At 35.9% G+C, this 13454-nt stretch overlaps 5 non-coding genes across 5 annotated transcripts; all 5 read left to right on the forward strand.

Annotated features, from left to right (window-relative positions):
• The first annotated feature begins 585 nt into the window (after positions 1-585).
• On the forward strand, positions 586-657 carry Trnaq-uug (transfer RNA glutamine (anticodon UUG)). Its single transcript has one exon. It is a non-coding gene; the product is annotated as a tRNA-Gln (tRNA).
• A 4609-nt stretch (positions 658-5266) lies between these two features.
• On the forward strand, positions 5267-5338 carry Trnaq-uug (transfer RNA glutamine (anticodon UUG)). The gene has a single exon. It is a non-coding gene; the product is annotated as a tRNA-Gln (tRNA).
• Positions 5339-7432: 2094 nt separating this feature from the next.
• On the forward strand, positions 7433-7504 carry Trnaq-cug (transfer RNA glutamine (anticodon CUG)). Its single transcript has one exon. It is a non-coding gene; the product is annotated as a tRNA-Gln (tRNA).
• Positions 7505-8662: 1158 nt separating this feature from the next.
• Trnaq-uug (transfer RNA glutamine (anticodon UUG)) lies at positions 8663-8734 on the forward strand. Its single transcript has one exon. It is a non-coding gene; the product is annotated as a tRNA-Gln (tRNA).
• A 4599-nt stretch (positions 8735-13333) lies between these two features.
• On the forward strand, positions 13334-13405 carry Trnaq-uug (transfer RNA glutamine (anticodon UUG)). The gene has a single exon. It is a non-coding gene; the product is annotated as a tRNA-Gln (tRNA).
• Positions 13406-13454: the final 49 nt, after the last annotated feature.

Below are 13454 nucleotides of genomic sequence, written 5' to 3' on the forward strand. Positions count from 1 at the left end.
GTCACTAATGTGCAAAGTGTTAAGAGGTACACTTTACGATCACATTGTTGTTATACAAATATGATCTATTTCTTTTATAGTTGTTCTCTCTCTCTCTCTCTCTCTCTCTCTCTCTCTCTCTCTCTCTCTCTCTCTCTCTACCCCCCCCCCCACTCTGTGCATTCCAATTTAATGCGTTATGGACACGGATTCAAAGCATAAACCTTCTTGCTGGGAACATTTTATATTGCGGACACCAAAAGTTGGTGTCCACAGGGTACTCACCGCTAAATTATTCCTCTGATTCACGTATATGATGGTGATAGGAAAAGAACAAACCTGCGTTGTAAAGCGTTTCCCGCCAAATGTGTGTATATTTATTTTTACTTTTCCATTCAGCAGCCAGTGTGTGCGAACCCGTCATACACATACATATTGCGGTTTGCGCATGTCCTTGCCATTGGATACTGGAATAGCTCTCTTCCTATTGAGTATTAACGCCTCGCTCCTACTACCTCATGCACATGTTTTAGCAAAACTGTAAAGAATACGCATATACTACAACCTACTAATAAGTTTTGAGAAGATGACCCGTTGTAACCTATAGGTTCCATGGTGTAATGGTTAGCACTCTGGACTTTGAATCCAGCAATCCGAGTTCAAATCTCGGTGGAACCTAGGTTTTTTATTTTTATTCAAATACTTTTCTCAAAGTTTCATGTGGAACAGGAGGCGAATGTACAGAAGAAGAAGAAGCGACTTACAGCCCCTTACTTACAACTCAGTAATTCGTACTTACAACTATATATTATCTAAATCCTCTTCAACTACATTACGATTTTTGCACTTAGAAATTTTGTAATTACGACTTTGTTTTCTTAATTGTTCACTTATCGTCAAAGGACAAGGATAACCTAGAAATTGAAAGCTTGCGTTGTCGAACCGCTCCAGTGGCCTAGTGGTTAGAGCGCCCGCCTCTGATGCGGGAGATCGTGAGTTTGATCCCCGGCCACATCATACCAAAGACTTACAAAAAAGGTACTAACAGCTGCCTCGCTAGTCGCACAGCATTAAGAGGTTAGTTTTAGGACTGTTCGGCCTGGTGTCAGGATAATGTGTCTGGGTGGAACATCATGCTACATGTCTGCAGCATGATGCCCCAGTGCTAGACATCACTATAAACTGCCACATTGCAGGCATCGTAGCGATATGACTGAATTTATTTTAAAGCTACGTTAAAAATCTAAATCGGACACACACGTTGTCGGAAATATGGCAGGCATATATGGAGGGCGATTACCGAAATAATTATATGCGTGTATTTCCTAATCTTCTATGATGCATTATTGTAAATGGCTGCTTGCAAATGATACTTTCATAATTCTATCAATGTATATTGTATTTTCATTGATGCAAATTGTACGTGGCAGTTTGTAAGTGCTACTTTCCTTCTGCATTATTGTAAATGACTGCTTGCAAGTGCTACATTCATAATTCTAGTCAAGAATTTTCTAATTTTCATTGATGCAAGCTGTAAATGGTTGCTTGCAAGTTTTTCGATCTACTTTCCTTCTGCGTTATTGTATCTTGCGATTTGCCGACAACTGAATTGATTCCGTAGTTTGTCGTATGACAAACGCAATGTCAGTTACTACAAACTTTGTATATTCTGTTTTTGAACTTTACAATTACATCATTCCAACTGCTGTTTTCATACAGATTTGGTCCTGCAACAATGTAAATACTAAGTTTTATCAGTATCGTCTTTGTTGTCCATCTCGTGTCTCTCTAAATTTCTAATTTTTTTCCTTTACGGCATTCATTTTATGTCGATAACTCTTTCACTCCCCTTTTTTAAGGTGTACGTTAGCAACACAGTTTTAATCGTCTCTAAAACCATATGCTTTCTCGAAGATCTAAGCGATTTATAGCACCTTACGAAAACAAAAACGCATCCACAACAACAGGGTGGTCCATCTTTTTCAACCCCAGTTTTGACGCACTGAAGTATTTACCTTCAAAGTTTAAGAAATCTACTTCTTAGTGTCATCTCTCATTACTTGGAAACATTAGTTATTTTAGCAAAGTAAGGATCAGAAATAACAATGATATATTCCCTCGTAATCTTCTTAACGAGTATTCATCGGACGAACCCTGGTTGTAAGGATTGTATTGTACGTCACCCATTTTGACGCACCTCACAGACGTCTTTCTTTTCCTGTGATAATATTGTACATAAGCTCCCGCGAAAATAAAATAATTCAGATCAACATCAATAGCACATAAAAAAGTTTATAGGTAAAATGACATTAAAAACAATTAATCATTCCTTACAGGTGTTATTATTCTTATCATGATCTTCATTTTGGAACATATTTTGCCGCAAAAAAAAAACCCAAATAATCAAACTGTGGAAAATCATGTTCGTATCATGATAAAAGTATTTACTTGCGATTAGAATTATTAGATTTAGTGTACAGTTGTTCTCAAATACTTAATTTGCATTGTTAATGTACGGAACCTTAACCTTTGAATGTATTTATATATTTATAAAAAAACAAAAACAAAAAACAGCTTTAAAATGTTTTATTTTATTGTAATTCTTGCCATTATCAAACCAATTAAAATTAATAATTTGGTTCAAGAGTTTTGCAAATATAAAGATAGGACCCTTAGGATGTAATTATTCAGCTGCTCTTTGTCATATTAAAGACTTAAGAAAGAAGCTTTAAAGATATTTTGAAATATGAATGTTGCTGTCGATGAGTGTGTTTTGGGACGGTCTTCAGCAAGTATCAACAAAAGAATAAACTCTAATGATCTTGCTCGATAATTATACAGGGTAGAATTTTACAGATCGCTGTCTTTTCATTTGGTTTTGTTCTGTTTAATCGCCTACATGTATCATGGGTAGTTGAGGGTGTTTTGGGACAGTCTTTTGCTGTCCTAGGGTAGTCATGGCGTCTTTTATTTGGTGATAATTACCAATATGGGATACACTATATATTTTAAAAAACTCTCCTGATCTTACTCGATAATTATACAATCCAGGATTTTACTGATCACTGTCTTTTATAAGGTTTGATTCAATATAATGGTATACATGTATCCTGGGTAGGTGAGAGAGTTTTCGGACAGTCTTGAGATAGCCCCATTACTTTCAGGGTGACAGATAGAAAAATTAAACTATTGAATGTCTACTTCCTGCATACGTTGTTGGAAATAATCAAACATAAAATTTGCTGACAGATTTGGGGAGGCAAACAAGTGTTAAAACATTGCCTAAACTTTTAGAACACGTTTTGCTTTAATATTCTTTAAAGGAATTGGCTATGAAAAGCTTGAGGACGCATACATTATGGTCAACAAGTGTTGCTTGCTTGACTTTGTGTTAGGTAAAGAACCGAGAGTCTACCATTTTTCTATTAGATGGCTTGTCAAATGGTCAAATGCAGGAATAGGTTGCAGATGTGCCTTAGATATCTTCTGATTGGGATTTCCTACCATTTGACAAGTGTAAGATGAGCTAAGGTACTGAAAAACATCACTTTAATTTTCAGCAAATAAAAACGATTCAGGATCTTGTGATAAGTCTTACTGACACCAAATGACCAGCTTAAGGGGTTTTATGGGCTATACTGTGCATGTCCTGTCCATATGCCTTCGGAACAACACTTTCACCAGCAGGTGCATCGGTTGCCGCCATTTTCTCATAATGAACCCATTTTTCACAAAGTAATAAACTGGTACTTGTGTGGCTTTAATTTTTAAAACCGAGACTTGTGTCTTCTCTGAGGAATACTACTTGGTGGCCTATAACTCACATTAAACTGACTTGCATACTTATAAAGTAGCTGTTACTTTCTGCTCAGATATCTTACAACTGCAGTCAGAAATTGGCTAGTGGTTTCTATTATTCTGTGAAGAAACTAACTTACTTGTGAATCTCTCTCTCTCTCTCTCTCTCTCTCTCTCTCTCTCTCTCTCTCTCTCTCTCTCTTTGCTGAGTGATTAAGACATTTAAATTATGGAATATACCTTGTCCATTGTTCGAAGGCACAATTACATTAGGGAAAGAGGCCAAATGTAGAATTTCATCTCAGGTTCATAAATAAAATAGTTTTGTGAGGGTCAATGTATCAGATATAACTAATTAGCAAATAAAATATAAACATTTTCATGGGTTTTTGCTCATAGCAAGAGCAAGGAACTTATTTTATTGCCCGCAAAATAAATTCTCCGAAAAGTGAGCATTTTTGTACAGTGTATATATATTGAATACAGATCCAACTCAAGGGTTCTACGTATGAGAGCAGGGAAGACATCCGAAAAGCCATATGGACGTCATAGAAAAATCAAGAAAAAGTATCCAAACATCTATATGTCGCGTGGTGGATAGCTTATCAAAGGGTTAGAGGCCAGAATGGGTGTCCGGGGACCCATAGGTTATTGAATGAGACAAAAGACCCTTTTCCGTACTACTAGTGGATTTCATAGAAGAAATATAAAAAACTATGTATAAGAGAATATTGTTTACAGATGATTAGTATGTATTACTAGGTGAAATTGGGAAACTACACTAAAGACTCACATCTCTCAGTTACATGTAACATTGTTTAATTTTATCTAAATTCTAATAATGAACATGTATCTACACTTCTCAGATGTGGATCGATACCATTATCATAATCAGTTAATTTAGAGCCACATTCAGCGTTTTCTTTGATGTTTCTTTTACAAAAGTTAATCAGAATGTACTTTATACCTTAAACAACAAAGGTACTTCATTTGCCTTCTAAAAATTAAATAAGAATATTCCCAGTCGGGTTACAGTTCTTTTCATATTTAGTGTCAATATAATTACAACTCGTGACGTGTTCCCACTGCATAGTTACACTTCCTGTATACATAAGATAAGGCAACTATGTACACTGATAGATACAAGCCTGGGGCAATCTGATTAAATTCAAATCTCCTCTGTCTCACGTGAAGATCTGAGAGCGACCTCTAAGAGGTCATATTCTACTAATTTTGGAATTAGCCAATGGAAATGCAGCTTTCAGAAATTTTAAATTTCCAATCTTTCGGCCCACCACGACGATCTTTAGCACACCGCATAGTCTCCGAAAGGCGAAGGTGTAAGACTTCATCTGGTTGCCTGGTAAAATTAGCGATTTTGCTAATAACATAAGTCATCAGAACATGGCCCCTAAATGGCCGCTGTCAGAACTTGGCGTAGAACAGTGGAGACACTTTTTACAAGTGTCTTGTCGAAACATGCTACAATGGTTCCATGGTGTAATGGTTAGCACTCTGGACTTTGAATCCAGCGATCCGAGTTCAAATCTCGGTGGAACCTTGAATATTATTTTAAGTTCTTTCTTATTTACATTAATTTAAAGACTTTATTTTATTTTTGTAAATCCTAATGCGAAAGATGAGGTGGGTGTATGCAAATTGAAGCGAATATGATCCCTATGTGTGTCTATTTCGTCATACAACATAGTTTGAAAACCGGTTAGTTCAACAAAGTATGAATAAATTGTCACAATTGTTGAGTTACAAATTAAAAATAAAACAAGCTCGATGCTAAAATGAAGTATGACAATTTCTTCATATTGTCGAAGGATCATCAGCTCTGTCTCTATGTAAGTGTCAGTTAATCGCTGTACATGGTTGTTTGTTCATACATATATAGACCTTTCCATAGCCCTTGGATTTTTCAAAGAAATTTCCGTACGCCCTTGGATTTTTCAACGACCTCACCATACGTCATTGGATTTTTCAACGACCTTTCCATATTTCCTCGGATTTTTCAAGTCTTCGCAGTAATTTACAAAAAATGTTTAATTTTGTTCGCTGAAAATGTCTCCGAAACAACAAATAAACCCTGATCTATTCGGACTACCTCGACAGTTTCTACGAAGATAATGACTGTACGATTGACCTAGAGCTTACGAATGAAAAAGTAGTTAGATGCATTCGCAATTTTTCGGACAATCCTTCTTTCGCAAACAGGTGAGGTGATCCGACTGCAGTTATCGGCATATATTCCAAGGTGTGATCAATAGGATTGACCTCGAAATTGAGAATTTAAAAGGCGCGGCCTGCTAGTTATCACGTGATCTTTTGCCATTACGGTACCGATATCGCCCAGCGCTCCATACTGTAAGGATAATGATATCGATATCAGATGCCGGTGGGCCGGATTGTTTTTCAATCTGAGGAGACTACAGCCGAAGACGAAGTTAAAGGAAATTATTGTTTTGGTTACCAAGAGGATACCATCACCGTGAATGGCCAAACCCACCTGGCAGTGGACAAGATCACCTGTCTTGGCAGTAGCAGTCGCGTGCAGTCCAAAGCGATGATGAGACAAATGCCAGAATTGCCAAAGCAAGAGTGGCCTGTGGCATCTCACGAGCAAATGTGTTCAGTCCACAAAACTCACGGTACTAATTCAGTTCCCATAGTAAACCTATGTAAACACCATGATATTTAAAATTCAACAACTTAAAGATTGTGAGTGCTCATAATCAAACCTACATTTATAAGTATAGATGAAACCTATATTTATCGGTATAGATGAAATCTGGATGTCAGCTTTTGAGCAGATGAAAGGATATGAGCCGCGGCATTTTCTGGACCAGTATGTGTTTGAAACATGTGCTTTCAATTCCGCACCAAAGAGTCAGGTGCGAATTTTAGTAATGAGTGTTCCAAACTCAAGACGGTAAAAGGACTTAAATTCCATCAATAAAATAATGTCATTTTCAATGGGCTTCCTAAAGAAACTCATCTGGATATGATTTCAAGACAGAGTCCCAGACTCTGAGGTTTTCACGTAGACAGGAATATAGAAGAAATATCGCCTTGATGGTTAAATGATGACATATTTAGAACTTTAAAATCTCGGGAAAAACATACTATATCATTATTTATATATAGAGTATTGATCTGCCTAAATTTAGCCTGATAGTCATAAGTGAACTTTATAACTTGATTTTAAATTAGCCAGCATAATTTCATTTTATTTAATCACTTTAAGATATTTCAATGTATCTTACTAATTTAATATACATTCCACTCGAACGTAATAGTACTAATCTTTTAGGCATTTCACTTTTAATCTTCATATACACTTTTATTATTTTCATAGATATATATATATATATATATATATATATATATATATATATATATATATATATATATATATATATATATATATATATATATATATATACATATTCATCTCTGTGTGTGTGTTTGTTTGTGTGTATTACAGGAGTGTAACGTTTTATCAATAAAGTAAGACGAAATCTCTGACAACATGAATGCACCTTATCGGTAATATAAATGAACACAAGGGAGTCCAACGGTAAGCTGATATAATACTGATATATTACTACCTCCTAACATGTTTTTGGAATATGACCCTGTATCATCGATAGGTTCCATGGTGTAATGGTTAGCACTCTGGACTCTGAATCCAGCAATCTGAGTTCAAATCTCGGTGGAACCTAAGTTTATCTTTTTAATCCTAAAAATACCTTTTCTTAAAGTTTTATGTCGAACAGAAGACAAATGTACAATAGTAGAAGCGAGTATGAGAGGATACATTGTATGTAGCTATTTAACGACATACAGTATTGCTTGGAAATGGGTTAGTGCGAAATATGAATCTAGTTTCGCAATAGAGTTGCAACCTAGTGCTCCTTGCTGACAATTCAATAATTCGCACTTAAAAAGGGGAATCTCGCAAATTCTTTGCAACTACATTACCATTTGAAAACAAAGATATCTTGTAATTTCGACTTTGATTTATTAATTGCAATTAAAGAATTGCGCAACGTAAACACATTTCCTTTATGTCTTGATATTGGCTCCGGACCGTTACCTCTTTCTCACTTTTCTAGGCGAGGAGTCAATTACACTGCACTATATGTGTTTCATTATCAATATATGCATATATTAGTCGATATCGATTTTAAATAGCGAATCCCTTTTCTATAATGTGACCTCTACCATGACAACACTGATACTGACCAGCACTCGATACCTTAGAAACTGTATTCGTACACATTTATTATAAATGTCACTAATGTGCAAAGTGTTAAGAGGTACACTTTACGATCACATTGTTGTTATACAAATATGATCTATTTCTTTTATAGTTGTTCTCTCTCTCTCTCTCTCTCTCTCTCTCTCTCTCTCTCTCTCTCTCTCTCTCTCTCTCTCTCTCCCCCACTCTGTGCATTCCAATTTAATGCGTTATGGACACGGATTCAAAGCATAAACCTTCTTGCTGGGAACATTTTATATTGCGGACACCAAAAGTTGGTGTCCACAGGGTACTCACCGCTAAATTATTCCTCTGATTCACGTATATGATGGTGATAGGAAAAGAACAAACCTGCGTTGTAAAGCGTTTCCCGCCAAATGTGTGTATATTTATTTTTACTTTTCCATTCAGCAGCCAGTGTGTGCGAACCCGTCATACACATACATATTGCGGTTTGCGCATGTCCTTGCCATTGGATACTGGAATAGCTCTCTTCCTATTGAGTATTATCGCCTCGCTCCTACTACCTCATGCACATGTTTTAGCAAAACTGTAAAGAATACGCATATACTACAACCTACTAATAAGTTTTGAGAAGATGACCCGTTGTAACCTATAGGTTCCATGGTGTAATGGTTAGCACTCTGGACTTTGAATCCAGCAATCCGAGTTCAAATCTCGGTGGAACCTAGGTTTTTTATTTTTATTCAAATACTTTTCTCAAAGTTTCATGTGGAACAGGAGGCGAATGTACAGAAGAAGAAGAAGCGACTTACAGCCCCTTACTTACAACTCAGTAATTCGTACTTACAACTATATATTATCTAAATCCTCTTCAACTACATTACGATTTTTGCACTTAGAAATTTTGTAATTACGACTTTGTTTTCTTAATTGTTCACTTATCGTCAAAGGACAAGGATAACCTAGAAATTGAAAGCTTGCGTTGTCGAACCGCTCCAGTGGCCTAGTGGTTAGAGCGCCCGCCTCTGATGCGGGAGATCGTGAGTTTGATCCCCGGCCACATCATACCAAAGACTTACAAAAAAGGTACTAACAGCTGCCTCGCTAGTCGCACAGCATTAAGAGGTTAGTTTTAGGACTGTTCGGCCTGGTGTCAGGATAATGTGTCTGGGTGGAACATCATGCTACATGTCTGCAGCATGATGCCCCAGTGCTAGACATCACTATAAACTGCCACATTGCAGGCATCGTAGCGATATGACTGAATTTATTTTAAAGCTACGTTAAAAATCTAAATCGGACACACACGTTGTCGGAAATATGGCAGGCATATATGGAGGGCGATTACCGAAATAATTATATGCGTGTATTTCCTAATCTTCTATGATGCATTATTGTAAATGGCTGCTTGCAAATGATACTTTCATAATTCTATCAATGTATATTGTATTTTCATTGATGCAAATTGTACGTGGCAGTTTGTAAGTGCTACTTTCCTTCTGCATTATTGTAAATGACTGCTTGCAAGTGCTACATTCATAATTCTAGTCAAGAATTTTCTAATTTTCATTGATGCAAGCTGTAAATGGTTGCTTGCAAGTTTTTCGATCTACTTTCCTTCTGCGTTATTGTATCTTGCGATTTGCCGACAACTGAATTGATTCCGTAGTTTGTCGTATGACAAACGCAATGTCAGTTACTACAAACTTTGTATATTCTGTTTTTGAACTTTACAATTACATCATTCCAACTGCTGTTTTCATACAGATTTGGTCCTGCAACAATGTAAATACTAAGTTTTATCAGTATCGTCTTTGTTGTCCATCTCGTGTCTCTCTAAATTTCTAATTTTTTTCCTTTACGGCATTCATTTTATGTCGATAACTCTTTCACTCCCCTTTTTTAAGGTGTACGTTAGCAACACAGTTTTAATCGTCTCTAAAACCATATGCTTTCTCGAAGATCTAAGCGATTTATAGCACCTTACGAAAACAAAAACGCATCCACAACAACAGGGTGGTCCATCTTTTTCAACCCCAGTTTTGACGCACTGAAGTATTTACCTTCAAAGTTTAAAAAATCTACTTCTTAGTGTCATCTCTCATTACTTGGAAACATTAGTTATTTTAGCAAAGTAAGGATCAGAAATAACAATGATATATTCCCTCGTAATCTTCTTAACGAGTATTCATCGGACGAACCCTGGTTGTAAGGATTGTATTGTACGTCACCCATTTTGACGCACCTCACAGACGTCTTTCTTTTCCTGTGATAATATTGTACATAAGCTCCCGCGAAAATAAAATAATTCAGATCAACATCAATAGCACATAAAAAAGTTTATAGGTAAAATGACATTAAAAACAATTAATCATTCCTTACAGGTGTTATTATTCTTATCATGATCTTCATTTTGGAACATATTTTGCCGCAAAAAAAAAACCCAAATAATCAAACTGTGGAAAATCATGTTCGTATCATGATAAAAGTATTTACTTGCGATTAGAATTATTAGATTTAGTGTACAGTTGTTCTCAAATACTTAATTTGCATTATTAATGTACGGAACCTTAACCTTTGAATGTATTTATATATTTATAAAAAAACAAAAACAAAAAGCAGCTTTAAAAATTTTTATTTTATTGTAATTCTTGCCATTATCAAACCAATTAAAATTAATAATTTGGTTCAAGAATTTTGCAAATATAAAGATAGGACCCTTAGGATGTAATTATTCAGCTGCTCTTTGTCATATTAAAGACTTAAGAAAGAAGCTTTAAAGATATTTTGAAATATGAATGTTGCTGTCGATGAGTGTGTTTTGGGACGGTCTTCAGCAAGTATCAACAAAAGAATAAACTCTAATGATCTTGCTCGATAATTATACAGGGTAGAATTTTACAGATCGCTGTCTTTTCATTTGGTTTTGTTCTATTTAATCGCCTACATGTATCATGGGTAGTTGAGGGTGTTTTGGGACAGTCTTTTGCTGTCCTAGGGTAGTCATGGCGTCTTTTATTTGGTGATAATTGCCAATATGGGATACACTATATATTTTAAAAAACTCTCCTGATCTTACTCGATAATTATACAATCCAGGATTTTACTGATCACTGTCTTTTATAAGGTTTGATTCAATATAATGGTATACATGTATCCTGGGTAGGTGAGAGAGTTTTCGGACAGTCTTGAGATAGCCCCATTACTTTCAGGGTGACAGATAGAAAAATTAAACTATTGAATGTCTACTTCCTGCATACGTTGTTGGAAATAATCAAACATAAAATTTGCTGACAGATTTGGGGAGGCAAACAAGTGTTAAAACATTGCCTAAACTTTTAGAACACGTTTTGCTTTAATATTCTTTAAAGGAATTGGCTATGAAAAGCTTGAGGATGCATACATTATGGTCAACAAGTGTTGCTTGCTTGACTTTGTGTTAGGTAAAGAACCGAGAGTCTACCATTTTTCTATTAGATGGCTTGTCAAATGGTCAAATGCAGGAATAGGTTGCAGATGTGCCTTAGATATCTTCTGATTGGGATTTCCTACCATTTGACAAGTGTAAGATGAGCTAAGGTACTGAAAAACATCACTTTAATTTTCAGCAAATAAAAACGATTCAGGATCTTGTGATAAGTCTTACTGACACCAAATGACCAGCTTAAGGGGTTTTATGGGCTATACTATGCATGTCCTGTCCATATGCCTTCGGAACAACACTTTCACCAGCAGGTGCATCGGTTGCCGCCATTTTCTCATAATGAACCCATTTTTCACAAAGTAATAAACTGGTACTTGTGTGGCTTTAATTTTTAAAACCGAGACTTGTGTCTTCTCTGAGGAATACTACTTGGTGGCCTATAACTCACATTAAACTGACTTGCATACTTATAAAGTAGCTGTTACTTTCTGCTCAGATATCTTACAACTGCAGTCAGAAATTGGCTAGTGGTTTCTATTATTCTGTGAAGAAACTAACTTACTTGTGAATCTCTCTCTCTCTCTCTCTCTCTCTCTCTCTCTCTCTCTCTCTCTTTGCTGAGTGATTAAGACATTTAAATTATGGAATATACCTTGTCCATTGTTCGAAGGCACAATTACATTAGGGAAAGAGGCCAAATGTAGAATTTCATCTCAGGTTCATAAATAAAATAGTTTTGTGAGGGTCAATGTATCAGATATAACTAATTAGCAAATAAAATATAAACATTTTCATGGGTTTTTGCTCATAGCAAGAGCAAGGAACTTATTTTATTGCCCGCAAAATAAATTCTCCGAAAAGTGAGCATTTTTGTACAGTGTATATATATTGAATACAGATCCAACTCAAGGGTTCTACGTATGAGAGCAGGGAAGACATCCGAAAAGCCATATGGACGTCATAGAAAAATCAAGAAAAAGTATCCAAACATCTATATGTCGCGTGGTGGATAGCTTATCAAAGGGTTAGAGGCCAGAATGGGTGTCCGGGGACCCATAGGTTATTGAATGAGACAAAAGACCCTTTTCCGTACTACTAGTGGATTTCATAGAAGAAATATAAAAAACTATGTATAAGAGAATATTGTTTACAGATGATTAGTATGTATTACTAGGTGAAATTGGGAAACTACACTAAAGACTCACATCTCTCAGTTACATGTAACATTGTTTAATTTTATCTAAATTCTAATAATGAACATGTATCTACACTTCTCAGATGTGGATCGATACCATTATCATAATCAGTTAATTTAGAGCCACATTCAGCGTTTTCTTTGATGTTTCTTTTACAAAAGTTAATCAGAATGTACTTTATACCTTAAACAACAAAGGTACTTCATTTGCCTTCTAAAAATTGAATAAGAATATTCCCAGTCGGGTTACAGTTCTTTTCATATTTAGTGTCAATATAATTACAACTCGTGACGTGTTCCCACTGCATAGTTACACTTCCTGTATACATAAGATAAGGCAACTATGTACACTGATAGATACAAGCCTGGGGCAATCTGATTAAATTCAAATCTCCTCTGTCTCACGTGAAGATCTGAGAGCGACCTCTAAGAGGTCATATTCTACTAATTTTGGAATTAGCCAATGGAAATGCAGCTTTCAGAAATTTTAAATTTCCAATCTTTCGGCCCACCACGACGATCTTTAGCACACCGCACAGTCTCCGAAAGGCGAAGGTGTAAGACTTCATCTGGTTGGCTGGTAAAATTAGCGATTTTGCTAATAACATAAGTCATCAGAACATGGCCCCTAAATGGCCGCTGTCAGAACTTGGCGTAGAACAGTGGAGACACTTTTCACAAGTGTCTTGTCGAAACATGCTACAATGGTTCCATGGTGTAATGGTTAGCACTCTGGACTTTGAATCCAGCGATCCGAGTTCAAATCTCGGTGGAACCTTGAATATTATTTTAAGTTCTTTCTTATTTACATTAATTTAAAGACTTTA

Source organism: Sinohyriopsis cumingii, chromosome 17, assembly GCF_028554795.1.
Source record: "Sinohyriopsis cumingii isolate HCF-2022 chromosome 17, ASM2855479v2, whole genome shotgun sequence".
NCBI lineage: Eukaryota > Metazoa > Mollusca > Bivalvia > Unionida > Unionidae > Sinohyriopsis > Sinohyriopsis cumingii.